The following is a 26,391-nucleotide window of genomic DNA, read 5'->3' as shown; positions in this document are numbered from 1 at the left end:
GTCACTTCACAGGCAGTGAAGCAGGTCTGCAGTTGTCTGTCTTTCTCTCCACCTCTGTCTTCCCCTCCTCTCTTCATTTCTCTTTGTCCTACCCAACAACGACGACATCAGTAACTACAACAAAAGGGAATAAATAAATAATTTTTTTTTTTAAATGTGGGCAGAGGTTGTTAGCATAATGGTTATGCCTGAGTCTCCAAAGTCCCAGGTTCAGTCCCCCAAACCACCATAGAGCTGATAAGTGCCCTGGTAAATAATAATAATAATAATAATAATAATAATAATAATAATAATACTATCATTATTATTAAGAGTGTCATAAGAGTTTTATTTCCAGTTCCTGGCAATACAACAGTACCATGTTATATATTCTCACTGGTACTAGGAACTGAATTTGGCCTAGGTAGAATAATGACTTCTATTTCATTTAAATGTAATTTATTTAACTTAAACAAGATTATAGTATATAGGTATCTTATAAAATGTATTAATAGTCTAATCTCTGAATAATTTTTCTTTCTTGATTATTTAAGCATTTATTTCTTGATATTATTCTGTGACATTTTTATGGGATGTTTTAGATAGCAATTATATTAAACTTCTGTCAAATTTCATGAAATACCTTTTTTTTTTTTACTTTTTTTGTTTGTTTTTCATTTTCTTTTTATTGCAGGGCTAGTGATTTACAATATGGTTGTTGACATGTGGCACATCAATGCCCAGGAAATTTTTGAGAAAATTTATTGTAAAAATCACTTTTATAAGTTTCCTGACATCTTTATGCTGTCGTTTGGCAGATTATCCCATTCTTTGCCCAGTGATAAGTAATATCCTTAAGTGACGTGCCCATTCAGACAATAGCTTACAATTTATCACACAGGCAGAGATAGGTTGCTGAAATTGGATACTTAATTAATTTTTTTAATTTAACAATTTAAACATGAGACTTTTGGAAGAATCTCTTTGAGGCCATATTGTAGTTTTGAGAGTCAATGCAGCTAGAGTTAATTTCAATATTTTTTTTATATTTGTGTATTTAGAGTTATTTATTTATGTCACAAGATTATTTCTGGGATTTTGTTCCTGATGGACAACTCCACACAATCTGGTTGATATTTTCTTTTTTCCTTTATTTTATTCCTCTTTCTGAGAGAGATAGAGATAGAGGTAGAGGTAGAGGTAGAGGTAGAGGTAGAGGTAGAGGTAGAGGTAGAGGTAGAGATGGGGGGGGGGGGCTTGAAGTACTGCTCCACTACTTGTGAAGCTTGCTCCCTAAGTGGGGATAGAGACTTGAACACAACTCCTCAAGCAAGGTAAAGTGTAGGCTCTCCTGAATCTTCCAGTGCCTGACCTCCAGATACATATATATATCTTAAAGATCATTTATTTTGTCTTAATTTTTGCTATTTCAAACAGTCCCACAATGAGCTTTTATATATTCCGTTGCACATCCATGCTATCAGTGTTCTTACTGTTCTTTACATAATCTTAAAGTATATCTAATGAAAACTCTTCTAGATGTTGCCAAATGCTCTCTAAAATAGAATTTACTTCCCTATTAACAGTATACCAAAATTAATATTTTCTGGAATAATGAGCTGTATTTGGTATTATCATTAATTAAAATTTCCCCAATATTGTGATTGTAAAACTCTTCTTAATGGTTATCTAAATGTATGTCAAATTAAAAATGTCCTAAGAACTCAATAGGATGTCATTTTTACATGCTTAATAGTAATCCTTATTTGATTTTCTTTAATTATTCACAACTTTTCTATTGTCTATTCCATTTTCTTTTTCTTTTTTTAATTTTTTACTATATTGACTTACTGGATAGACAGCAAGAAATTGAGAGGAAGGGGGAGACAGTGGGAAAGAGATAGAAAGACACCTGCAACCCTGCTTCACCACTTGCAAGCTTTCACCCTGCAGGTGGGGATCAGGGGCTTGAACCTGGGTCCTTTCGCATTGCAACATATGCGCTCAACCAGGTGAGCCACCACCTGGCCCCTTCCATTTTATTTCTCTTGGATTTTATGAGGACCACTTACATTTGGATGCAGTTCTTACAATAGCTAAACAGAATGCAAAGAAAAAACTACCACCACATTAACAGTAGATTTTAAATCTATTTATGATTATCTTTCCTAAGTGTTAAATTCTAATAAAGTCAAATTCTAAATAAAATCAATAGTTGATTTATAGGTTGAGTTAATGCTTACAAGGTATTGTAGGAATGTCTAAGTTATTCTTTATGAATAATTATTGATTAATAATAACTGCTGACATTTGTTTTATGGGCTAGGACATAGTTGTTATTTATAAATCTTTCATATGTGTTTGATTAAAATGTGATTTTTTTCTTTTTTTAATTTTTAAAAACTTTAAAAATTTTTTATTTATAAAAAGGAAACACTGACAAAACCATAGGATAAGAGGGGTACAGCTTCGCACAATTCCCACCACCAGACCTCCGTATACCAACCCCTCCCCTGATAGCTTTCCTACTCTTTAACCCTATGGGAGTATGGACCCAAGATCATTGTGGGATGCAGAAGGTTGAAGGTCTGGCTTCTGTAATTGCTCCCCCACTAAACATGGGCATTGACAGGTCAGTTCATACTCCCAATCCTGTCTCTCTCTTTCCCTAGTGGGGAAGGGCTCTGGGGAAGTGGAGCTCTAAGACACATTGGTGGGGTTGTCTGTCCAGAGAAGTCTAGTTGGCATCCTGCTAGCATCTGGAAACTGGTGGCAGAAAAGAGAGTAAATATACAAAGCCAAACAAATTGGTGGACAATCATGGACCTAAAGGCTAGAATAGTGCAGGTGAAGCATTGTTGGGGGGGGGGGGGGGTCCTCTATTTTGTAGATAGCTAGTAGGCATATTTAGTTATATTTCAAAGGGCCTGTAGCTACACTAGGTTTTTGTTTATTTGTTTCTTTTGCCTGAGCCTGAAATCTGATATGCAGATTAATTATTGTCTAGGAGATGATGTCATGGCTGGGAAAAGGACCACAAAGTTGGATCAGGGAAGAGAGTAGCTCCCTAATATTGGAAAGGGGTATAAATATTACTGTAAACCCCATCAATTTGATGTGATCTGGGGCCCATAATTAGCTTAGGAGCCTTTGTGACCTCTGCATCCCTGTAGATCTGAGCTCACATTCTGTGGTCATGAGTAGGAACATTCCATGCTGCCCCAGTATTGACCCATCTTGCTCAAGTGCAGCATAGATTATGTTGTCTACTCTCTGTTCGGAGGATGGAATATTCTCTACCATTGTTGATCCAGGTTGAGGGCAAGGTCCTATGGGGGCCCACAAAGAAGTCTATTTGGTTGTTACTGATAGAGATGACTAGAAACAATGAAGAGAGGGATTTATTTGAGGTCTAGGGCCATCAAGTCTGTTTGAGAGACTCAGGACTCCTCAGTTAGGGCCCCAGCTGGTGGAATGGCCTGATAGTGACTAAAGAGTCATTGCTAAAGTATGCCATTCTCTTGCCCTTATTCAACATTTGCAGTCCTTGCTTTGCTGAGGTTATGTGGGACTATGTGAAAGCTTGGTAGAGCTCAGGGAAGCTCTCCCATCCTTGGATGGAGGTCTGGAAAGAAACCCTACTTGTTAGTCTCTCTCTATATAGAGGTGAGCCAAGAGGGAAAAGTCTCCTAGACTCAGTTTCTCCTTGTTAGTTTCTCAACCTCACAGAAAGCCTACAGGCCTCTCACACTTAGTTTCCCCTGCTTGCAGCAGGCCAAATAGTTGCCTGCTTTAGGGTTCACTCAAAGTTCATGATAGTCATTCAAAGTTCACACATTCACTTCACCATTTGATCACAAAGGACAACACACTCTATCATACGCCCTGTACTACCAGACAGTGAAAACCCCCAACTTCTATTTCCTAGTGTTCTTTGATATCTATACTTTACATCAATTTTTGTTTTTCTTCATTTCTACCTCACCTTACTGGTTTAACCCCTATGCTTATCTCAAATGCCTTTGGGTAATTAAAATGCCTGCATCTTGGAGACTAATTGTCTTGACCTTTATGTATTGCATCAATTCTTGTCATACCAGCCCCCTACCATAGGGGAAAGCTGACCTTTACGAAACCTGTAATTTCTTACATATTTGAAATATGTTCTTTGTTGACTCTCTATATAAACCTGTACCCATCCTCAAATAAATGAGTGTTTGTACCAGAAGGGTCCCTGAAGCCTCCTGTCTGAATCATGCAAGCCCTGAGAGCAGGTGAGGGAGGTTTGGTGGCTTGCCACCTGGCTGGATACCCTCCACAAGAGTGCCAGCAAGGTTAGCTTTGGAGTGAGTGAAAGAACTGTAACAGGAAGTAGGTGAGGAGGGTATCTAAGTAGACACTATTTCATAATGAACTTGATACTGACTCACTAAAGGCTATTGTGTATTTTTGCTTTCAGGTATATATTTGTCCTAATTTATAGATACATGTGAACATATGCTGTATCTTATGGGACCTGGCCAATATCTAGGATTTGGGACTTTGTTAGTAAGTGGACCTCCTGGAATGGAATTAGAGACTACTATGAAAGGAAAGGTTTCACCCAAGTGATGAGGGTGAAGAGTTGGCAATACGTACCTGATGTCTCTGTACACAGTCTAAGGTGAAGCATGCTGAAATGGTACTTGTTGCATTGATTAGGCTGAAATCAGCAGATGCAATATCATTTGGCCTGACTTGAGAAAAACATGCAGGGAAGTGAGCCCCACCCCAGAGGTTCCAGGATTGGGAGAAACATAGGCTCTCTAGATGAAGCTAGAGATACCTGTTGTTTAGGATTTAAGAAGACAATAGATAGTTATTGCAGTAATCACATTGTTTGGCAATTAGTTTAACTTTGAAGAATTCCTTTGTTAGGAATTGCTCTATCATACACACCCTCATCATATTTTATGTCCTTTGATATTATTTGCATATAGCTATGCCACCAGTTGTTTTGTTCTCCCTGGACTAAGCTTTTAAGAGAGTCAACATATCAAAGACTTAGCCTATGTATTAAAAAGACTCAGTCTGTGCTTTAAAATTTTTTTGATAATCAATTTGTCCCCTTTCATATTAATTGTGATTTATATGACTGCAAATTGACAGAAGTGTGCATAAACACCATTCCCACCAACAAAAGACTGTGACCCATCCCCTCCCCCCTCCCCCCCCCCCCCCCCGCCCCAAGAAGCTGAACTTTCACCTTCACCCTCCACCCAGGGTTTTTTCTTTGGTGCCCTATGCCAAATTCAGTCAACTTATGATTTGAATTTCTGTTCTTTCTCAACTTCGGTTTATGAGTGGAATCATCCCATACCTGTTTTTATCTTACTGACTTAGTTCACTTAACATAATTTCTTCTAGCTCCATCCAAGATGGGTCAGAGAAGGTGGGTTCATTGTTCTTAATAGCTGCATAGTATTCCATTGTGTATATATACCACAGCTTTCTCGGCCACTCATCTGATGTTGGGCACCAGGTTTGCTTCTAGGTTTTAGCTATTATGAATTGTGCTGCTATGAACATAGGTCTGCACATATCTTTTTGTTTGGGTGTTATGGAGTCCTTGGGGTATATCCTTAGGAGAGGAATTACTGGGTCATATGGAAGGTCCATGTCTAGTCTTGTGAGAGTTCTCCAGACTGCTCTCCAAAGAGGCTGGACCAATTTACATTCCCACCAGCAGTGTAGAAGGGTTCCTCTGTCCCCACAGCCTCTCCAGCATTTGTTGCTACTGTGCTTTTTGATGTATGCCATTCACACAGGAGTGATGTGGTATCTCAGTGTTGTCTTTATTTGCATTTCTCTGATAATCAGAGACCTGGAGCAGATTTTTATATTTTTATTAGCCTTTTAGATCTCCTCTGTAGTGAATGTTTTGTTCATATCCTCTGCCCATTTTTGGATGGGTCATTTGCTTTTCTGTTGCTAAGTTTGCTAAGCTCTTTGTATATTTTGGTGATTAGTCTCTTGTCTGATGTATGGCATGTGAAGATCTTCTCCCATTCTGGGAGGGGTCTCTTTGTGTGATAGTTTCTTTGGCTGTGCATAAGCTTTTCAATTTGATGTAGTCCCACTGGCTTGTTTCATCTTTAGTCTTCCTTGCAGTTGGGTTTGTTTAATCAAAGATGTCCTTGAGGTTTAGGTGGGAAAGTGTTCCACCAATGTTTTCTTCTAAGTATTTGATAGTTTCTGGTCTAACATCCAGGTCCTTGATCTATTTGGAGTTTATATTTGTTTCTGGTGAGATAAGGTGGTTCAGTTTCATTTTTCTGCATATTTCCACCCAGTTTTCCCAGCACCATTTATTGAAGAGAGCCTCCTTCTTCCATTTAATACTTTGGGGCCCCTTATCAAAGATTAGGTGTCCATAGGTGTGGGGGCTTACTTCTGAGCTCTCAATTCTGTTCCACTGGTCTGTGTGCCTATATTTGTTCTAGTACTAGGCTGTTTTGATTATAATGGCCTTATAATATAGTTTAAGATCTGGGAGTGTGATGCCTCCATTTCTGTTTCTTTTCCTCAAGATGGTTTTGGCAATTCTAGGTGTTTTCTTGTTCCAGATAAATGATTGTAGTTTTTTTTTTTTCATTCTCTTAAAGAAGCTTGGTGAAACTTGATGGGTATCATGTTAAATTTGTATATGGCTCTGGGGAGAATATTCATTTTGATATTCTTCCAATCCATGAGGATGGGATGCCTTTCCATTTCTTGGTATCAATTTCAATTTCCTTGAATAGTGACTCATCATTTTCAGTATACAAGTCTTTCACTTCTTTGGTCAGCTTTATTCTTAGGTATTTTATTGATTTTCCTGCAACAGTGAATGGGAGTGATTTCTGGATGTCTTCTTCCTCAGATTTAGTGTTTGCATAAAGAAATTCCACTGATTTTTGTACACTGATTCTGTAGCCTGACACCTTGCTATATTGTCTAATAACTTCGAGTAGTTTTCTGCTGGATTCTTTAGGTTTTTCTATGTCTACTATCATATAATTTGCAGATAGTGAAAGCTTGACTTCTTCCCTTCCAATCTGTATTCCTTTGATTATATTCTCTTGTCTGATTGCTATGGCAAGAATTTCAAATACTATGTTGAAGGGTAATGGCGACAATGGACAGCTCTGTCTAGTCGCCAATCTGAGGGGGAATGCTTTCAGCTTCTGTCCATTGAATATGATGTTGGCAGTAGGTTTGTTAAATATGGACTCCACTATCTTGAGGAATTTCCCATCTATTCCCATTTTTTGTAGTGTTTTGTGCATGAATGGGTGTTGGATTTTGTCAAAGGCTTTATCTGCATCTATTGAGATAATCATGTGGTTTTTGGCTTTGCTTTTATTGATGTGGTGAATGACATTGATTGACTTATGGATGTTGAACCAGTCTTGCATACCTGGGATAAATCGCACTTGGTCGTGAGGAACAATTTTTGATATACTGCTGTATCTGGTTGGCCAGGGTCTTTTTTAATATTTTGGCATCTATGTTCATCAGAGATATTGGTCTTTACTTTTCCTTTTTTGTTCTGCCCCTATCTGCTGTTGGTATCAGGGTGATGTTGGCTTCATAGAAGGTGGAAGGGAGTGTTCCTGTTTCTTTGGTCTTGTGGAAGAGCTTTAGAAGTATAGATATTAACTGTTTCCTGAAGGTTTTGTAGAATTCGTTTGTGAAGCCAACTGGTCCAGGATTTTTTTTGTTGGGGAGATTCTTAATAACTGTTTCAACTTCTTTGTCTGTTATTGGTGCATTTAGATTTTGTAGTTCTTCTTGGTTCAGATTTGGAAGGGCATATGTATCTAGGAATTCTTCCATTTCTTCCAGATTTTCTAGCTTGGTGGCATATAGTTCTTCATAGAAGTTTCACATGATTTTCTGGATTTCTGTGGTGTCAGTTGTGATACCTCCTCTATTGTTTACAATTCCATTAATTTGAGTCTTCTGCTTTTTTTGTTAGAGTCTGGCTAGGGCTTTGTCAATATTGCTTAATTTTTCAAAGAACACACATTTGATTTCATTGATCTTTTGTATGATTTTCTTATTTTCAATATTTATTTCTATTCTAATTTTAGTGATTTCTGTCTTTCTGATTACTTTAGGGTTCCTTTGTTCCTCCTCCTCTAAGTCCTTAAGGTGTGCAGTAAGGTAATTTATTAGGGCTTTTTCTTGTTGTTTAATATGTGACTCTATGGCTATGAATTTCCCTCTCAATACTGCTTTATCTATGTCCCAAATATTTTGATAGCTTGTGTCTTCATTTTCATTTGTTTCCAGGAACATTTGAATTTCTTGCTTGAGTGTCTCTTTGACCAAGCGGTTCTTAAGCAGTGTATTCTTTAGTTTCCAAATTCTGTGTCTTTTAATAATTTTCTGTTTGTTGTTAAGTGTTAGCTTATTCCCTTGTGGTCTGAGAAGATGCTTGGGATTACTTCAGTGCTCTTGAATTTGTCGATGCTGTCTTCATGGCATAACATGTGGTCTATCCTTGAGTATGTGTTGTGTGGATTTGAAAATAATGTATATTCCAGTTTTTTGAGGTGAAGAACTCTGAAAATGTCCAGGAGGTCTAGTGTCCATTTGTTCATTTAATTCTCTTGTTTCTTTGTTGAGTCTCTGCTTTGTTGATCTAAATGTGAGAGTCTGGTGTTGTGTAGTTGTGTTATGGTGTAGTTGTGTAGTTTTATTGTTGTGTCATTGTGTTGTGTTGTGTAGTTGTGTAGATGTGTAGTTGTATTGTGTACTTGTGTTTTTGTGTAGTTGTGTTTTTGTGTAGTTGTGTTTTTGTGTAGTTGTGTTTTTGTGTAGTTGTGTTTTTGTGTAGTTGTGTTGTTGTCTAGTTGTGTAGTTGTGTTGTTGTGTAGTTGTGTTGTGTAGTTATGTAGTTGTGTAGTTGTGTTGTTGTCTAGTTGTGTAGTTGTGTTGTTGTGTAGTTGTGTTGTTGTGTTGTGTTGTTGTGTAGTTGTGTTGTGTTGTTTTGTAGTTGTGTTGTTGTGTTGTTGTGTAGTTGTGTAGTTGTGTAGTAGTGTAGTTGTGTCTTTGTGTTGTTGTCTAGTTGGTAGTTGTGCTGTTGTGTTGTGCTATTGTGTTGTGTAGTTGTTTTGTTGTGTAGTTGTGTTGTGTAGTTGTGTTTTGTTGTGTTGCTGCATAGTTGTGTTGTGTAGTTCTTTAGTTTTGTAGTTTTTTTGTTGTTTAGTTGTGTAGTTGTGTTGTTTAGTTAACTCACAGCCTCCTGTTATTAATATTTATATATTAAAATTTTAGTTTGTTATTGCTGAATCTATTTTTTACATCTATTTGACTTTGTGGTTATTATATTCTAAAGTATCTTTTTGACAGCATTTACATGGATTTTAATTTTGTATTAAGTTAAAATTATTTTTTAATTAGTTTAATCAGCCTTTACTTTTATTAGCTTTTATTTGCCTCCCTTATTGATTTCTCATAAATATGTACGTGAATACAGATTGTCTATTATTATTAGTTATCAACACTCCTTTTATTGTTTCTACTGTCTCTTATGGTGATATGATTTATATGCTTTGTTGTTTTGATTTTAAGCTTATCTCCAATTTTATGGTTCTTCCCCTTTGACTAGAAAAATTTTGCTTAGAGAACATTTTGATGATTGCATTTGTCAGATTGCAAAGAATTTTTAGCAGTCTTTAAAGAAGTTGTATGTTGCACTTTCAACTTGAGGATTTACCAACAGAATACAGGATTGAATGTTTGATTTTTCATCAAAAATGCATGTCACCTAGATCAAGCAACAAATGGTAAGCTTCCCTACTAACTGTGGTTGTGTGTGTGTGTGTGTGTGTGTGTGTGTGTGTGTGTTAGCACAGAGGTTTTCTAGGTCTTATTATACTAGCAGTCAATAAAAAAATCCTGACTTTCTGTGAGTCTCTTAGATTTTTTTTTCCACAATGTATAAACTATGGCACATCTTTAACCCTAAATTCTAGGAATTCTATTTCAGCATATTAACACTCCACCACCTACGTGCCAATTTTCTCTGACTTTAAATTTCCAGATGTAAATGACAGCTATGGCTTTGAGTCCCATATTTGTTTCTAGCATGCAACCTACAGGACTGGATCAAAATAAAATATATAAAAAAGAGAAAATCCATTCTAGAGTCTAGAGTGGTCCAAATTCCTAAATGTGCATTATCTCATAAAATTAAAAGTTTGAAAGTACCTCTTACACTAGTAAAGGTATTTCGTAAACAGTCAAGGACCATCGTCTGTTCTCAATTTCTTTTTCATTTGTCTTGGTTTGTAGCTTTCATTCTTAAGATTATTGAATTACCTATTTTTGTGTGTGTGTGAAATCCTTTGAATATTAGAATTGAAAGAGATCTTAAATGTAAATTAATCTGACTAGTTTGTTGTGCTTCTTGTATTATTAAATTATGCTTCCAATACTGAATAGTTGCGTAAAGAAAACATTAAGGCTTAAAATTCACATGCTTCCTTATCTGTTACACTCAATAGCTATCGTTTTAGATCAAATTGTATTAATTCACAAGCTTAAATTACATTTTCTAAGTACAATTTCCAACCTCTATCTGCATATAAGTTTCACCACACAAATCACCAAGTTCTGGTGCCACCAGTTCTCACTTCACCCCTTCCATTCATTCCTCCCATCATCTTCTCCCATTCTTTCTGGCTATATCTTTAATAGTAGGTGATGTCATCTTACTTTTTAAAATTTATTTATTTATTCCCTTTTGTTGCCCTTGTTGTTTTATTGTTGTAGTTATTATTGTTGTCATTACTGGGTAGGACAGAGAGAAATGGGAGTGGAGGGGAAGATAGAGTGGGGGAGAGAAAGATAGACACCTGCATACCTGCTTCACCGCCTGTAAAATGACACCCCTGCAGGTGTGGAGCCAGAGGCTCGAATCTGAATCCTTACTCTGTCCCTGTGCTTAACCCACTGCGATACTGCCTGACTCCCTGTCATCTTGCTTTTTAAATTTCCAAAACTTAAAGAGTTTGCATGGTAAACATTTCCTACTGATACAATTACAATGAAAATACCTAATCATCTGAGAGAGGCTTGGTCTTACTGAATAAATGCAGCATAGACTTTTATGATAATATTATTCACTGTAAAGGATGCGTTCTCTTATCTATTTTTTGTTCTCCTTAACACTTCAGTACTTCCTAAGCACATTTTCTTTCATACTATATAAAGTAAACATTAAGGAGGAGTCTATGATTACATGATAGATTTATAACCTGTTGATTACATAATGAACAGTACTCTGCAATAAAGGATGCTCCAGTGCCTGGTCTCCCTTCAGTCTCCTCCTATGCTTCTATCTTAGTAATAACAGTAATAATAATAATTGATAATAAAAATCCAAAAATTAAATTCTGTGATCATCTTGCTGCTTTTGTACTTGACTGTCTATAATACTTGTTTCTCGCCAGTGAAATTCTAGTTTACTTGTATTACTCTAAGATTTCCCTAGAATTTTTCTTCTATCTGAAATGTTCTTTGCATAGCTAACAATTTGTCAGTCATAACATTTCTAAAATGACATCACTGAGATAGTTTCCTGCCATTCATTCCTAAGCAGACATCTGGGACTTAATCAGTATATCATTTTTAACTTGGTGATAATTAATGATTAATTATCAGAATTGTTTATTTGGTTAATTGTCAGTGATCGATTTCTCCACCAGAATTTTAGGGATTTTTTTTTTTTATGATATAATTTTTGTTGTATGGGGGCCGGACCATAGCGCAGCAGGTTAAGTACATATGGTGCACAGAGCAAGGACTGGCGCAAGGGCCTTCATTCAAGTCTGTCCCCAGCTCCCCACCTGCGCGTGGGGGAGGGGTGTCGCTTCACAAGCCATAGAGCAGGTTTGCATGTGTCTTTCTCTCACCCTTTCTGTCTCCCCCTTCTTTCTGTCCTGTCCAACAAGAGCAACAAGTCAAGAAAAGGGAAAAATGGCCTCCAGGAGCAATGGATTTGTGGTGCAGCCACCAAGCCCCAGCAATAACCCTGGCGGCAAAAAAAAAAAAAAAAAAAGCAAATAAATAAAAGGGATTTTCTTGTGTTCATACAATTTTTAAAGATATACTTCATTCCATAGGAGTTAGAAAGAAAAAGATAAAAAAATAGCATAGTATATGTGACACTGAGTTTGAGTCAAGAATCACAACCATGTAAGCAAAGCAAGTCTTATGCTCTATCAGCTGAGCTTTCTCTTTTTTTTCTTTTTTCTTTTCTTTTCTTTTTTTTCTTTTTTCTTTTCCTTTTGTTTCCTTCCTTCCCTTTTTCCTTCCTTCCCTCCTTCCTTCCTTCTTTCCTTCCTTCCTTCCTTCCTTCCTTCCTTCCTTCCTTCCTTCCCTTCTTCCTTTCTTCTTTCCTTTCTTCCTTTCCTTCTTTTTCTATTTATTTTTCTTTCCTTCCTAGCTTTTTTTCTTGCATAGGAGACAGTAGAGAGACAGAGGGGTGGGTTGGGAAGGAAAAACACCTGCAGCAGGGGCTCCATTGCTTATATAGCTTTCCCCTTGCAAATAGGTATGGGAACTTGAACCTGGACCTCTGTATCACTGTATATGAGCTCTGCTGGATGAAGCTAATTATCCAGTCAAGATTTCTTTATGAAATATCATTCCCTTAATACCACAAATAACTATGCCATACAATAGACATTTAAAACATGCTATAATACATCAATACAACTTGGCACTAAAAAACATGAAGAACACCCACCAAAACACTCAGAGATTGCTACTCAAATGGTACTGAAGTTGACAAAAGGCCCTTAGTGAACATCAGCTTGATTTTATACATGAAAAAGTTCATACTTGCTCATACTCAAGGTTACATATACAAAAGGGTCAGGAAGGTCAAGTATTTTGCCATATAATCACTCCAGTTTATCCTTCAAAATAACTGTTCTCTAGAAACTGTGGATTCATTATTTTGTAGACATATGCTATATAGTTTCAAAGAATAGAATAACAGAAAAGGATTTAGAAGCTTATCTGACTGTTTTTATGGTTGCTTATGCACGTTTTGTAAATACATTTATTCTGAGGAAAGAGTAAGGCTTTCAAAATTAATAAGCAGCTGTAGTAACATTTATTCTGGTGACTAACTAAAAGGGACATGACTGATTCCTTGATAATAAGATAGCATACATTACTTGGACTCTGCAAAAGACAAAAGTCCAAGTACAGGAAGCTGTGCTCACTAAAGCTGACGTAGGATGAATTTGAAAACCTTGCCTTCAATCAGATAATGGGAGACTTGATGAGGGTTAAAATACTTGACATTTTTTCAGATATAGCATAATGGAGATAAAGTAACTTAATTAGTTTTCCTTTTTTAATTGACCACTCTGCTTTTGTCTTTCCTTCCACTACAGAACCTCTTAAAGCAGTTGTGGGTTGCATTGTTTAGCATAGCATTGGATGCTTTGTAAATAACTGTACATATTATTATTATTGATTTTTATTAGTGATAATTACAAATTATAAAATAACAGGGGTACAACTTCACACTGTTGCTGTATATATGTGTATGTATGTATATATATATATATATATATGTTTTTCCTATTTTTCTATGGTTCTGCTTTCTCTTCCATTTTATGCCACAGCAACATCTATTACTACTTCAAAATTTCTTTCTTTTTTTCCTCTTATCTTTTGGGTCCTGAAGAAATTGGGTCAGAGTCCTCTAGTGAACTTACCCAAACATTTCTTCCACTTTGGAAGTATAGACCAAAATTTTTTGGGGGGTGCAGAAGGTAGGAGGTCTGGCTTCTGTAATTGCTTCTCTGCCATACCCCCAGTCTATTTTTATCTTTTTCTACTGGGAAAGGGCTCCAGAGAGGTGAGGTTCCAGGGCATATTGGTGAGGTCATCTGCCCAGGTAAGTAAGGATGTAATCATGATAGCATGTGCACCTTGGTGTTTGAATAGCAGTAAGTTATGAGGCAGGACAAAACGTATAATAAATAGGAGAAAGTAGGAATAAAGCAGATGAGAATAGGGATTTTAGAGTGGTAAGAAGCTAAGAAGTCTATTTTAGGTATATTCAAGGGGCCCATGATTATATTGATTTTTACCTGAGCTTGATAGTTAACATGGAGGTGGGCTAAAAATATTGTCTGGGAAGACGTAGTCAAGAGTTGAAAATAGGGCTAGAAAGTTGGATTAGGACAGAGAGTAGCTCCCAGACTTGAAGAAACTACACAAATACAACTAACTGTTTATCACATCAATTTAACCCAGGTCCCATGTATATTCACATTTAACCCAGGAGCCTATATAACCTCTGAGTCCTTGTTAGTCTGAGCTTGCAGTCCATGGTTACAGCTGGGAACATTCTAGCCTGCACTCATTTCAGGACAAGTCTTTCTTCAGCTGGTCTGACCCAGTCTTTCTTTAGAAAGTGGGGAAGTTGAGCAATCATGGATCCCAAGCTTGGAATAGTGGAGAGGAAGTGTTAGGGAGGTACTCACTGCAAACTCTAGTGTAGTCCTGCTTTCAGGTATATATTTTGCAGTAGTTTATGGATATGTGTGCACATAAGCTCTCTCTCACAGAAACTGGTGTATATCTAGGTTATGGGACTTTGTTAGAAAGTGAACTACCTGAGATGAAATTAGAGTGTACTATTAAAGGAAAGGTCTCACCCGAGTAATGAAGCTGAAGGGTTGTCATTCCACACATGAAGTCTCTGGATACATTCTGTGGTGAAGCATGTTGAGGTAGCAATCTCATATGTTAACTCTCTTTTCAATCACCAGGTTCCAGGTGTCATCAGGATGCTGGCTAGGCTTCCCTGGATTGAAGACCCCACCAATGTGTCCTGGAGCTCAGCTTCCCCAGAGTCACACCCTACTAGGGAAAGAGAGAGGCAGACTGGGGGTATGGACCGACCAGTCAACGCCCATGTTCAGCGGGGAAGCAATTACAGAAGCCAGACCTTCTACCTTCTGCAACCCTCAATGACCCTGGGTCCATGCTCCCAGAGGGATAGAGAATGGGAAAGCTACCATGGGAGGGGGTGGGTTATGGGGATTGGGTGTTGGGAATTGTGTGGAGTTGTACCCCTCCTACCTTATGCTTTTGTTCACTAATCCTTTCTTAAATAAAAAATTAAAAAAAAAAAAAAAGAAAGTGGGGAAGTACCTACCATTGCTACTTTACATTGAGAGCAAGGTCCTGAAGAGGCCCTTGAAAAGATCTATGATAACATTCCTGATGAAAGTGACCAGTGATGGTAGAGAGAGGGATCTGTTAGAGGTCTAGGCCCATTGTATCTTTTTTTTTTTAAGCATCTATTTATTTATTTGGAGACAGCCAGAAATTGAGAGGGGAGGGGAAGATAGAGAAGGAGAGATACAGAGAGTCACCTGAAGGTATGCTTCACCACTCACGAAGCTCCCCCCCCCCCTTCAGGTGGGGACTGGGGTCTCAAACGCAGGCCCTTCACATGGTAATAGGAATGTTCAACTAGGTGTGCCACCATCCAGTCCTAGACCATTGTATCTAAAGGAAAATCCTAAAATACACTGACTTGGGCCTCAGATGATGGGGTGGCCTGGTAGTAACCAGAGAGACTAAGTGTGAAGTCAGTCTCACCCCTTCCCAGCTTTTGTACTCTCTCTCTCTTTTTTTTTTCCAAAATATTTAGATTTTTGATTAGGGAAAATAAAGTCAACAACATTTGCAGAAAAAAACTGATTATCTTCTGTTGATTGATTTACTCAACTTTTTCTAGCTTCCTCTTTTGTCACTGAAAAACCTAATTCATTTCTTGCCTTAAATATATCAATTCAATCAGGAAGTCATTACAACACAGCATAAACTGGCAACAGAAATTTATTTTCTCATAAATCTAGAGACAAGGTATTAGCCTTGTTGGTTTCTAGTAAGGATTATTATTATTTTGTTTAAGGATGGTCCACTTCTTACTGTGAAGAGACCAAGCTCTCTGCCCTTTCTTTTTTTGGAATTTAATCATGAGTGCTCCAACCTCATCTAATGGCTTGATCTAACCCTAATTACCTTCACATGCCCATCCCAAATACCAAGACAAAAGAAGAACAAGACTTCAATATATGAGTTTTGGGAGCATATAAACATTCAGTCTACAACATTTAATAATAGAAAAAAATGGCAGTGGCTCCAAATAATTTAATAGATAATATGGAAGTGAGACATATGAACTTGCTTTCAAGTAATCCCAACAAAAACATTTTCTTCCTCTTATAGCAAGGAAGCTCCCCCAATCAAGCAAATAAACAAAAATACTAATTTCACAAAGCACTAAATTAAAAATAAAAATTCTGTGCAGAATGGTTTTACTTATTTGTGAAATATACAAAACTGAAACATATAAACTTAAAAAAAAAACTGGCCCTAAGACTTTGTGAAAACTACAGTGATATGTTTGAGTGTACAGAAATTTGGTGGTGCATGTGGTATGTAAATACACCCTAGTAATCATACAATCCTGTAGACCATTAAAAATCACTAATAAAAATTTAAAAATCAGAGTTTTGATTATAAACAATGATAAACAGAACATTAGGATACCACCAGAATATTTTTTAAAAACCATTATACTTTACTCCTTTACCAACGAAATACTCTTGATTTAAAGCACCTTGAAAAATATTACAATGTACAGTAACATCCCCCTTTCAAAAATAATTTATTTAATGTATGCTAGAGAAAAACCAGAGAACTACTTTGACATATGCAGTGTTGGGTATCTAACCTGGGGCCTTATGTATGCTAAGTCCTGTGCTTTCCTGCTTAATCTCCTTCCCAGTTGTTGTGCAGTAACATTTCTATGTCATAATTTTATAAATACTGCTAAAAGGGATGATATAGTAAATATTCTTTCATTCAGAATATGGAAAAATAAAATACCAAAAACAAACAAACAAACAAAAACAAACCCCAGGCAAAACTGTAGGTTTAACCTACTTTTAATACAAATAGTGGTTTTTATTACATGCTACATTGTAAATATGTTCTGAATGAATTTTGTATTACAAAATACTAAAATATAGCTCTCTGAGAACATTTCCACAGTGGTCATGATCTGAATAGTAAGTTATTCTTCAAATCTTTTAGTGGAAGTGGAGGAGAAAACAAGACAAAAAAAAGTGACTAAGATTCAGGGTGACTTGGCAAACTCATCCAGTCAGGAGTATAGAGTTGTGGATGACACAGAATTTCTAGCTTAAAAATGTAGATCTACATACTCAAGTGGAAGGTGGTGGAAAGATAATTACAGTCCAGATCATTTTATATCAGAAAACTACTGCAGAAACTTAATTTTTTTCAAAACTCAATTAGGTGTGTGTATGGTCCATTGGTAATCCAGCTTTAATACCTACCTATTCCCATAAGTACCATGTTTTACCACAACCCCAGTTTCAGCACACTTGCTGTTAGCAGCTAATTCTTTTCCACACAGAGTCACAGATTGGGAATACAGTTCCAGCCCTTCTGCTTTTCCAGAGTTAGAGTGATACAGCATGTTTCTTTCTTTTACTTTTTCCCCCAAGGGTGGCTTGATGGATGATAAGAATGTCTCCAGGCAGATCCAATATTGAGACATACTTGCCATTTTCTGTCTCACTTGATTTCACATTTAAGAGTGCGTTAATCATTTTTGGGAAGAAGTTCTTTATCAGCTCCCTTGAAAAAGCACACATAGATTACTAATCCACTCTGAACCTCCACCCACTGGGCTACAGGGTCTCCCTCAGCAGGGTGCACTTGAAGGCTAGTTTGCAGACACTGCTGCAGCAGCACAGGGCCAGAGGTGACAGGTCGTTGTCAGTCATGGCTAGAGCCCAGGTGGCGAGCAACAATAACCCAGCTATCACAATATTTTCCACATGAGACAGTGGCCCTTAAAGAAAAAGGCTACCCTGGGGCCCTATTCGGGGAGTCTTGAGATTCCCAAACAGATATGATGGACCTAGACCTCGAATAAATCCCTCACCCCAATGTTACCAGTCATCTCTATCAGGAACAACACAATAGACTTCTTTGTGAGCCCCCATAGGACCTTGCCCTCAACTGGGATCAACAGCGGTAGAGAATATTACATCCTCCAAAGGGAGGATGGACAACATACTCTATGCTACACCTGAGGAAGATGGGTCGATATTGGGGTAGCTTGGAATGCTCCTACCCATTACCACAGAATGTGAGTTTGGATCTACAGGGATGCAGAGATCACATAGGCTCCAAAGCTGAATATGGGCCCCAAATCACATCAAATCAATGGGGTTTAGAGTCAACAATATCTGTACACCTTTCCCATATTTGGGAGCTACTCTCTTCCCTGATCCAGCTTTCTAGTCCTTTTCCCAGCCACCAGGTTCCAGACATTAGCATGATGCGAACCAGACTCGCCTGAACAGACAATGTGTCCTGGAGCTCTGCTTCCCCAGAATCCTGCTCCACTAGGGAAAGAGAGAGGCAGGCTGGGAGTATGAATTGACCTGTCAACACCCATGTTCAGTGGGGAAGCAACTACATTCCACCTTCTGCATCCCACAATGGCCTTGGATTTATATTCCCAGAGGGTTAAAGAATAGGAAAGCTGTCAGAGGAGGGAATGGGATACGGAGTTCTGGTGGTGGGAATTGTGTGGAATTATACCCCTCTTATCCTATGGTTTTGTCAACGTTTCCTTTTTATAAATAAAAAATTAAATTAAAAAATTAAAAAACAAAACCTGAGTAGAAATAATGATTATAGAGCCTGTGACGCACATTCAAGGTACCCTTACCCTTGCCCTTGCCCTGCCTTTGCCTTGCCTTTGCCCTGCCTTGCCTGTGTCTCTCACCTCTCTCATTTTCTCTCTTTCTCTATCCAATAACGAATAAATAAAATTAAATAAAACTAAAAATAAAAAGTCCCAAGAGCTACTGCTATGCTATTTTCCCTGCCTTATGAATTCCTTTAAATCTTGATCTTTAGCTGGAGGTAAGGGGCAATTCACATTTATAAAAGGCAAATAATAATGGCAATATGCTAGCTTCTTCATAGATTAAATTAATGCAAATTCACAGACTTAACAGTCAAGAGCTTGTTATGAATAAGCTACTAAGTGAGTTATTAAGACATAATACAAATTGCTACTCATAAATTAAATTTGGGTTGTTATTAAAGATTCTTAAGTATTGTAATCTTGTATTCTGCCAAGAAATCTGACTTCTACAAGGGCCAGATAATTTTGCAAGGCTCCTATAGAAAACTGGGATTTTTGGGAGTTGGGCAGTAGCACAGCGGGTTAAGTGCAGGTGGTGCCAAGCGCAAGGACCTGTGTAATATCCCGGTTCGAGCCCCTGGCTCTCCACCTGCAGGGGAGTTGCTTCACAGGCAGTGAAGCAGGTCTGCAGGTGTCTGTCTTTCTCCACCCCCCCTCTGTCTTTACCTCCTCTCTCCATTTCTTTCTGTCCTACCCAACAACAATGACATCAATAACTATAACAATAAAACAACAAGGGCAACAAAAGGGAATAAATACATAAATAAAAACTAAAAAAAATGACTAAAAAATTGGGATTTTCACGCTTTTTTATAAATAGAATTTTGTCACCTTTTCTTCAGAAGAATTATTATGAATTTATGTTATCTACAATATTAATTAAATATTGTTTTTTTTTACCATTATCAAACTAAATTGTTATGAGTATATTAGTTAGCCCTTTCTATGGTGGTATATTTATGCTAGTACAAGTGTCTGGCAGTTAAAGTATAAATTTCCTGAAAAACCTACTGTTAAAATGTTGATACATAAGGGGTCAGATGATGAAACATCTAGTAGAGTACACATGCTAACATGCAGGAGGAGCCATGTTCAAGTCCTCAGCCCACCCCGCTCTGTTGTGGGGAAGCTTCATGAGAGGTATATTGGTGCTGCTGCTAGTGCCTCACATTTGTCTCTCCCTTTCAAACACTTTTCCCTCTCTTTTCCTCTGTGTTTCTATCAGGAAGAGAGAGAGAGAGAGAGAGAGAGAGAGAAGAGAAGAGAAGAGAAGAGAAGAGGAGAGGAGAGGAGAGGAGAGGAGAGGAGAGGATGAGAAGGAGAAAAGGAAAAGAAAGGAAAGGGGAGGGGAGGGGAGAGAAGGGAGGGGGAGGGGAGGGAAGGGAATGGGAGGAGGGGAGGAGAGGGGAGGGGAGGGGAGGAGAGGGGAGGGGAGGGGAGGGAGGGAAGGGAAGGGAAGGGAAGGGAAGGGAAGGGAAGGGAAGGGAAGGGAAGGGAAGGGAAGGGAAGGGAAGGGAAAAAATGGGCACCAAGAGCAATGGACTTCTCATATAAACACCAAGACTTTTTTTTTCTTCTTCTTCTTCTTCTTTCTGTAAGGACAAACACAAATTACATTTAAAAGATTTTATTATCCTATTGAAATTAAGGAGGGATTCCCTTCTTTCTTTTTTTCCAAGTGCACTTTCTTCAGAAAATTCATAGCAACAAGTACTTTCTCCTTCTTTGAACTGTATAAAATTTATTTGAAAGTAAGATATGACTTTCATCAACCTATGACTGCAGTTTGTCCACTGAAAAAATCTGGGAGCTCTTTTATAAGATCAAGCCATACTCCCAGCCTGCCTCTCTCTTTCCCTAGTGGGGCAGCATCCTGGGGATTCTCTATCAGAAGCAACAAAACAGACCCCTTTGTGGGCCCCAATAGGACCTTGCCCTTTACTTGGATCAACAATGGTAGAGAATGTCCCATCCTCTGAAGGAAGGATGGACAACATACTCTATGCTACACCTGAGGAAGATAGGTCCTGATTTTGGGGCACAGAATGTGAGCTTGGATCTACAGGGATGCAGAGGTCACATAAGCTAAATATGGGCCCCAGATCACATCAAATCGATGGGGTTTACAGTCAACAATATTTATACCCCTTTCCCATATTAGGGAGCTACTCTCTTCCCTGATCCAGCTTTCTGCTCCTTTTCCCAGCCATGACATCATCTCCCCACACAATAACTTGGATCCACCAGCATATCAGATTTCAGGCTCAGGGGAAAAAAAAACAAACAAAAAACTAGTACAGCCATAGGCCCTTTGGAATATAACTAAAATATGCCTACTAGCTATCTACAAAACAGACACACACACACACCCCAACTCTTCATCTGCACTACTCCAGCCATTAGGTTCATGATTAGTCAACAACTTGTTTGGCTTTATATGTTAACGCTCTTTTCAGCCAGGTTCCAGATGCTAGCATGATACCAACCAGACTTCCTTGGACAGACAACCCCACCAATGTGTCCTGGAGCTCTGCTTCCCCAGACAGAACTTTACCATTTTTGTAGAGAGAAGCTTTTTTTTTTTTTTTTTTTTTAGTTTGGGGGATGATACTGTCTTAATGACTGCAGGTTAAATTTGTAGAGTTTTACAATAACTGGTAGAGTAGACTGGATACAAGGTCTATGTGACTATGTAAATTTGCCAGTTCATGTGAGAAATGAGGCATTCTCAATCTTTACCTCATTAGTGTATCTATAGATTTATCCTTACTTAATTTGTTCTTTTACTTCACATATTGTCTACTAAATATTTCTAATCGTAGTAATATGAAAATTGTATGACAACACTATGAAAGTTGAATAGAAACAGAGCCTTTCCAGTAAGCACAATTTTATTTAGTGGTGTCAGATTCAATGTTTTCCTTTGAACTTGAAGTTATTGGATGAATAGCTCCTACAAAACATTTATGACTTATACAGAGAGGTTTACTATAGACATTTTTAAAAAAAGTTTGCCAAAAGATTCATTTGGCTCAGAAGTGGGTAAGAGGGATATTTGTATAAAAAGCTCTTTCAAATTATTTAATAAAAATTAAATTAAAATTTTCAACTCAATATTAAATTTTGTATGGCTTAATAAACCCTTCTTCAGAGTTTATCTATTCTGAAAATGAGTTCTATAACCATTTGCGCCAATATCATATTGGTATAGGAAATTGAGCTTGGTCTAAGTTATATTATTAATTTGCTAATGCATAAATCTCCACTCATTCTCCATCACAATATGCATATTTATTAAAACTATTTTATTTATTATATGCTTTCTCAATTAAGAAGGCATTTTCCTCATTTTGAGGTTTTTGACTTGACTCAAAGGAAAGTAATTTTACTTTACAATGAAGTATTGTACTTCAACTCAGTCACTTTTATTGAATGCCTACTTTATATAAGATATTATCTTAGACATTGAGGAAATAGTGTAAAGTAAAACAAAATTTTTGGGAGTAAGTGATAGGCTGTTTGTAGCAAATTCATACAATTCCAGAGAAAATTATGCAAACACAAAGAACTGGCAAAGGAATTAGGCAAAAGAGTTGCTAAGAGAAAAATAACAATAATTATGATTGGGAACTCAATCCTTCATAAGAGACTTGGGAGTCCAGAAGCAGAGAGGCATGGTTCTCTCTCTCTCTCTCTCTCTCTCCCCCCCCCCTCTCCCTCCCCCTCCCTCTCCCCTCTTCCCACTTCCCTCTACCCCCCCCCCCCCTTTCTGCCAGACTGCCATATGCAGTACCTCATTTGGATATACCTGGAGTCTTGAAAGTTTGACCAACCTCTGATCTCCTACAAATGGACTTTGAGAGCTTGTTTGGAGGTCCTAGCAGGGGAGTGCCCTGAAAGAAGACCAGTGTCTGTTCAGGGAAGGTCCATCCCTTAGACCAAGGGAGCAACTTCTGGAGGAATGCATATGGAGTGGTGAGAGAGGAAGGAGACACCCATCTAGCCAGACAGATCAGCAGAATCAACCATGGCCATCATTGGGTGACATGTGTTGTAGCTTGTGACTAGCTTTTGTTCCATTTGGATTTGAGTATTTTTCCAGTAATCTTAAAAGTAACTTGAGTGCTTTGCCTGAGAAAAAGAAAGAACTGGAAGATGTAATCAGTATCTTCTAACTTATCAGACAAAATTGAATTTTCTGATAGGATGAGGATATGTGTATATCCTGGGATATATTCTGGGATTTTTCAGAGTGAGACTCTATGTTTAAAGCCCTAAATTTTTTTTACTAAAACCTGTTATTGAGCTAATGTGCACAATATTATTTTTAAGTAATTATGGCCTTTTTTCTCAGTCTTAATTTCTAACATGGTAAGTATCAATGGATACACCACATCACAAGAGCCCTTTAAGAGACAAGGAGCAGATCAGTAACAGTGAGCCTCACATACATGAGAACCTGGGACCACATGAGAACAGTGCAGATATACAATGAATAGAACTCCATGGATAGTAGAACAGTATTTTACTCTTTCTCTCAATAAATATTCTTTTGAAATACTTATCAATATGATCTGGTTGGTGGCACAGCAGATAAAGCATTGAACTTGCAAACATGAGGTCACAAGTTCAATATTCGGCAGCACATGTGCCTGAGTGATGCCCTGGCTCTCTGCCTGCCTCTCTCTCTCTCTCTCTCTCTCTCTCTCCATCTCTCTCACTCTTCTTTCTCCTCCTATACCTCTCTATAATAAATAAAATATTTAAGATGAAATTATTTTAAAATATCTCATCAAGAGCCTCAATAATTTAAAAGATAAAAGAAAGCACTAAACTGGCAAGCTTCAGAATTCCATCCCCAAGTGTCCTTTTCTGAATTCAGGGTTAAGAAACTAAAAAATGTGCATTGGGCTGTAACGCATCAGGTTAAGTGCATATGGCACAGAACTCTAATCCCAGTTACAGCCCCGGCTCCCCATCTGCAGGTGGCTCGCTGCGGTGAAGCAGGTGGAGGTGTCTGTCTTTCTCTTCCCCTCTCTGTCTTTCCCTCTTTTCTCTATTTCACTCTGCCCTACCTGGCAACAACAACATCAACAACAATAATAATATAATGATAAACAATGATAAAAACAACAAGGGCAACAAAAAAGGAAAATAAATATTTTTTAAAAGAAACTAAAATGTGGTCCAGGAGGTGGCACAGTGGATAAAGCATCAGACTCTCAGGCATGAGGTCCTGAGTTCAATCCCTGGCAGCACATGTACCAGAGTGATGTCTGGTTCTTTCTCTCACTCCTCCTATCTTTCTCATTAATAAATAAATAAAATCTTTAAAATAAAAAAATAAACTAAAATATATAAAATAAGTAAATAAAAAGAAGCCATAACTGATTAGCTGTTTTGGAAATAAGGCATCTGTAATTGGACCTAGGCAGAATCATTATTTATAGCACCTAGAGAGGACAGTCTCAGCAATGACAATGGTAAGGAACAGAGCAAATGGGAATGAGCTGAAAGATCCCAGAACTATCCCACTGAGACCTGCTTTTGAACCCACCAAAATTATCTTGAATATTAAGAATTCTACGTCACAGAGTTACCACAATAAAAATGAAAGTACTCTTAATCAGAACAGTATTATTTTAATCCAGTTGACTGGCAGTTACTTTCATGAAGTCATAGTAATAGCCTACATATGCTTATCATTTAGTATATGGCAGAATAGCATAGTTAAAGTGATTTATAGGGGTTGTTTCACTTAATATTTCATGAACATCAAAGGTAGCTTCTATTACTTTGCCTTTTCTCACATAAACTCAGGGGGGGGAAAGTATATCATTTTTCTAGAGATACCACAGAGGTTCTTTTTTATATAATTTTTATTTATAAAATGGAAACATTGACCATAGGATAAAAGGGGTACAATTCCACATAATTCCCACCACCAGAACTCTGTATCCCATCCCCTCCCAAGTCAGAAAGACAAAGACGAATATGGGATGAACCCACTCATAAACAGAAGTTAAGAAAAAAGAACAGAAAGGGAAACTCAGAGCAGAATCTGAGTTTGGAGTATGGTACCAAAGTAAAAATCTCTGGGAGGTGGGTAAGGGTAGATGTTCACCTTCACTGGGGGGTGGGGGTGGGGGGGACACAGAGTTTTTGTGGTGGGAATGGTATTAATGTACACTCCTATTAACTTGTAGTCTCATAAATCACTATTTCATTAATATGAGAGGGGGAAATGGATTGAATGTCTCAAACTTTCTAATGCAGAGACCTGAGTATAGCTCTGAGTATATGTTCCTTCAATCTAACCACAGAACTTTTTTTAAGTGTTAGAGTCAGTAATGGGAATCAGAATTTCAAAATTCACTTTTGTATTTTCTTCTCTCTATCCCTTTCTTCCTCCTTTTCTCTCTTCCCCTTCCCTCTTCTCCTATTCTTAGTTTTCACTTTCTTTCTAGCTCTCATTTACGTTTTATTTCAGTTATCTCTACATATAGTCTTTGAAACAGGAATCATTAGAACATAAAAATAGTAGCTCTGAAGTGTCTAGACTATTCTGTAAAATTACAGCAGGAGAGAGCCACATCTTAGTATTTATGAAGTAGTTGATATTTACCCTTGTAAGCTCATTAAATATTGACTCTAATAATAAAATACCAAGACATTTTGCTGCTACAAACTTACTCAAAAAGAGTGACAGCAATAAGTAAAAAACCTGACAAATCAGCAGATATTCTCTTTCTGTAGGAAACAGAAAAGAACTGCTGATACTTGGTGTGTATGAAGAGCCATCTCTGGGGATACTCCCTTTGCCCACATATATTTGTTATGCAATTAGAAAATTTTAAAAATCATTCCTGAAGGGGTAAAATGAGCTCACAGAAGTAAACACGGGAGTAAATGGTTGAAATATAAAAAGGCAGACCCACTTTGGCCTCACTAGCAGAAGTTACTGCTAAATACTATTACTGAGAAATTATTACTGTTACTGAGAAATACTATTTATTTTTGACATGATTTATTTATTTTATTTTATTTTATTTTATTGCCTCCAGAGTTATTGTTGGGGCTCGGTGTCTGCACTACGAATTCACTGCTCCTGGAGGCCACCCCCCTACTTTTTGTTGCCCTTGTTGTTTATTGTTGTTGTTGTAAGGTAAGACAGAGAGAAATCAAGAGAGGAGGGGAAGACAGAAAGGGAGAAAAAGACAGCTTGTGAAGTGACCTCCCTGCAGGTGGGGAGCCCAGGGCTGGAACATGACTGATTTTATTGCCTATCAGCTGGCAGACAGCTCACAGACTCCAGTCTGCATCCCATTTTCATGTCTCTCTCCTTTCTCCTCAGTTTTTGGGCCCAGGGATATTCCTTCTGTTATCTCATGAAAAAAATTATTATGTTTGGCATGGTATGGCATGGCACGGCATGTCATGATATTGTTAGCGAGCGGAAATCAAACCAGCATCCACTGCAAGGAAGCAAAAGATGTTTATTTACGAATTCGAATCCGGGCCGAGAGGTGACTGTAAGCAGTCTACCAGCTCGACCCTGAACAAGGCTCAAACCACACAATTTATAG

At 37.7% G+C, this 26,391-nt stretch overlaps 1 pseudogene; it reads right to left on the bottom strand.

Annotated features, from left to right (window-relative positions):
• Positions 1-17,242: 17,242 nt before the first annotated feature.
• On the bottom strand, positions 17,243-17,853 carry LOC103122911 (D-aminoacyl-tRNA deacylase 2-like; annotated as a pseudogene).
• Between the last annotated feature and the right edge of the window lie 8,538 nt (positions 17,854-26,391).

The sequence above is a fragment of the Erinaceus europaeus genome, chromosome 12 (assembly GCF_950295315.1).
Source record: "Erinaceus europaeus chromosome 12, mEriEur2.1, whole genome shotgun sequence".
Lineage (NCBI taxonomy): Eukaryota > Metazoa > Chordata > Mammalia > Eulipotyphla > Erinaceidae > Erinaceus > Erinaceus europaeus.
This window is presented reverse-complemented; position numbering and strand designations above follow the sequence as displayed.